Source organism: Fundulus heteroclitus, chromosome 13, assembly GCF_011125445.2.
Source record: "Fundulus heteroclitus isolate FHET01 chromosome 13, MU-UCD_Fhet_4.1, whole genome shotgun sequence".
Classification (NCBI taxonomy): Eukaryota; Metazoa; Chordata; class Actinopteri; order Cyprinodontiformes; family Fundulidae; genus Fundulus; species Fundulus heteroclitus.
In genome coordinates, this window is record NC_046373.1 from 39,678,106 (window position 1) to 39,681,762 (window position 3,657).

General features: G+C 38.8%; 1 long non-coding RNA gene across 1 annotated transcript; it reads right to left on the bottom strand.

Moving 5' to 3' along the window:
- Window positions 1-2,248: 2,248 nt before the first annotated feature.
- On the bottom strand, window positions 2,249-3,301 carry LOC118565385. Its single transcript, XR_004932371.1, has 4 exons — window positions 3,243-3,301; window positions 2,911-3,062; window positions 2,671-2,795; window positions 2,249-2,588 (listed from the first exon to the last, which is right to left on the bottom strand). It is a non-coding gene; the product is annotated as an uncharacterized LOC118565385 (long non-coding RNA).
- Between the last annotated feature and the right edge of the window lie 356 nt (window positions 3,302-3,657).

Genomic DNA, 3,657 nt, shown 5'->3' on the forward strand with positions numbered 1-3,657 from the left:
TGTTTAGTGCCTCAAACCTCCCAAAGAAGTTATTTAGTCTGTTTAGGAAGTCAGCATCAACTTCACCCACCTGGGGGGGGGGGGGGGGGCGTGTTGTATTCGGTGATCGCCGTATGCCTTTCCACATGCTCCTGGTGTCTCTGGCGTCATGGAAAAGCTCCTGGATTTTCTCAGTGTGGTTTCGCTTTGCTAGCCTGATGGCACAGTTCAGGTTGGCTCTCGCTGTCCTCAGTGCCTCCTTGTCACCAGTCTTGAAGGCTGAGTTCTGTGCTTTTAGCGCCTGACGGACCTCCACAGTGACCCAGGGTCGTTGGTTGGCTCGGGTGATGATGGTCTTTGTGGTGCTGACGTCCTCAATGCATTTGTTGATGTAGGCTGACACAGTCATGGCGTACTCATCAACGTCGATTTTGTCTTCATAAGTTGCAGCAACTTTGAACATGTTCCAGTCAGAGCACTCAAAACAATCCTGGAGCGCCTCCATTGCTCCCTCAGTCCACGCCCTCACCTGCCTCACTACAGGTTTAGCTCTGATCGCTCTGATAGCTCTGATTTGATCAGATGTGCAAAACATACAACATTCCCAGAAAACATTTTTTTAAATATCTGCAGTTGAAACATTTTATTTTATTGAAACATAAGAATGTAATAGATAGACCACCACTATCACTTCTTGAAGAACTTACACTTCGGCACCTGGAGGGGAGGAAACAGATTTCTTTGTTTTATACTGCTTTGATGTCCCATGATAAAGAGTCCACCAATGACAGGCTAGAGGCATGGAGACTGGATATTCAGGTAGACATACAAAAGTAGATTGGGAAAAGGCATGCTTTAAAGCCCAAAATCAATCTATCTAACATTAGAATGAAATTATTACAATACAAATGGCTGATGAGAACTTACATTACCCCGGTTAAGTTAAATCAGTGGTCTCCTGATGTGCCAGAAAACATGTATTAAGTGTTTGGAAGGAAAGGGTACTCTATATCACTGCGTATGGGACTGCCCAGATATAAAAAAATACTGGAAAGAAATTGTTCTGACTTTATCTGAGATCATTAAAGTGAAGATACCTCACCTGGCAGAAATATGTATACTTGGTATATATCCAAAAAACTTTACTGTTACTCCTAATGAGTCAACTTTAATTGATTTTGGACTCCTGCAGGGGAGGAGGATGATTGCTCTGTCCTTGAGAAAAATGGATGTGCCCTCGATACATATGTGGATAAAAGAGATGGCATCTTGTATAGTGATGGAAAGGCTGACTTATGTAACCAGGGGAAGGGCTGCAGAGTTTGAGACTATATGGAATCCTTTAATAGAGTTTCTTAAACATTGGAGTGTTCAAACAACCTAAAACTGCTGCGTTGATATATATTGTTGAGTGTTTGTGCTTTGTTTGATTAAGTGTGTGAAATATATGAAATGTTTTGTGAGATTCTAACTGTTCACTTTATGGATGCCTCACATAGGATATATTAGAAATAAAGTTGCAAAAACTATTGGAATACTGTTTAAAATAAAAGATTTAATAAATGTTAAAGGCTTGCATGTTATATATTCCTCTTTGGTTATGCCTTATTTATCTTATTGCTCAGAAATCTGGGGAAATGCAAGTAAAACAACTATTGATATATTAGTTAAGTTGCAAAAAAAAAGCTATAAGGGTTATAAATAAGGTGGGATACCGTGAACCAACTGATAAACTCTTTATTCAAAGTAAAATATTAAAATTTAAAGATATTGTCAGTACAAAAATTCTGGAAATAATGTATAAAGCATTGAATAAAAGTCTTCCTTCTGGTATTCAGAAATTATTTAAGTTAAGAGAAAATAAATATAATTTGCGAGGTTTGTTTATATTTGAATGTGCAAAAGAGAAAAGTCAGATAAAGTCTAGATGTGTTTCAGTTATTGGTGTGAAACTGTGGAATGAATTGAATGATGAATTTAAGTTATGTCCTTTCTTGGTGAACTTTAAAAGAGCTTTAAAATGTAAAATGATAAAATCTTACGCTGTTATGTAGATCTATATATGTACTACGTACTTGAATTTGAATTTGAAGAAATCCTGGTAGGTTGTAAGGTAAAAAAATAGGGTAGGCAAGAATAAGCTTTGCTTCGGCCTATTCCTTTTTTGGTAAACTGTGGGTTTGTCTATTGTTTTTTTGCTGTTACTTGTGTTTAATGTGGACAATTTACCAAAATAAATAAAGTGATTGATTAATTGATTGATTGGATGCTATTGTTTTGATCACTGTCTCTTTATACAAGTAAAATATATATATATAAAACTCAATAAAGATATTGTTGAAAAGAAAAAGGTTGTTTAACGCCAATCCCCAGGATGATGTGATCAGCGTCCCAAACGCGGCCAACCAGTATAGTCGTATGTAAAGTCTTGATGTCTGACAGGTGGTTTAGCTTTTTCACAGACACTTTTCTGAAGAACATCGCAGGAATGATCAATCCAACACTTCAGATCACCAGCTCCTTCTATCTTCCCCATCCTCACACAATCCTCTCCAGCTGGAGTTCTCCCTGCGTAGTTGTTGGGCTCTCCGTCGCTCCAAAAACTCAAACTGGGGAAACACAGAACAAGAGAACCCAGTTAAATAAAACCACTGGCTCTGTTTCTAGCAATGGGCCCAAATGATCTTAAACCTTTCATTCAGTGGTGATCCGTCCACCCAGAACCATCTGCCTTCTTCCTCAGCGTCTGTCAGTCCGATCCAGAACTTGTCCTCTGCTTCCTCCATCAAACCTCTCACTCTGATCTCCAGGAACACCTGATCAGAAGAAGGTGATTCAAATGATTCTGAGAGACGTTTCTATGCTGAGATGAAGAAACATGATGATGTGATGAAATCTGTGAGAACATGAACATGCAGCAGAGTTTCATACCTGCTCCTCTCTGCTGTCTATCTTCACCAGGTCTCCTCCCAGATCTTTGCAGGAACGTCTGCTTTCATTCCAGGAGGACTTATTGGTGGAGAAAAAATAAAGACGTTCTTGATAGTTCTCCCAGTCTGGTGTTTTCTTCAAATGGATCTCACCTTTAAACAGATCAGAACAAAGACTGAGTCAGCTGGAACAAATCTCTAGATGTTTGTTTGATTTTGACTCAGCTGGAGGCGTCTTCCGTCCAGCAGTATCTAGCTTCCTGTCAGTCCATCAACGTCTCCTTAACATCATTAGAAGACAGAAATGGGACAAAGACCAAATGCTGGACTTACTTTTTGCTTTAGGAGGTGGAGGAGATGCAGGAGGTGGAGGACATCTTGGCTGCTCTGTTAAATCTGGTTCAGTTTTGAGAAATGAAAAGAGTTTTAGCTTCACTACATTTTTTTTTCTTCTAAAGCTGAACAGATGGAGAAAAAATTCACTTTGGTCTGTTGTTGATGAAACTGAGTACAAACAGGGGCGAAAATCCCATTTCATTTTTGGGGGGATAATAAACTGAATAATTTCACAGAGTGATTTCTGTGCGGGGGCATGAATTAAAAAAAGCTCTCTCCATCTCTTTCCTGCACCTTTGCAACTTTTCTTGAGCGTTGAGCCCTCAACATGTTAAATAATGTTATTAAAAATAACAACAGTAGTTATAGTGTTATTCTTTATTAGTCCGTATTTTACCCATTTACAGGTTTT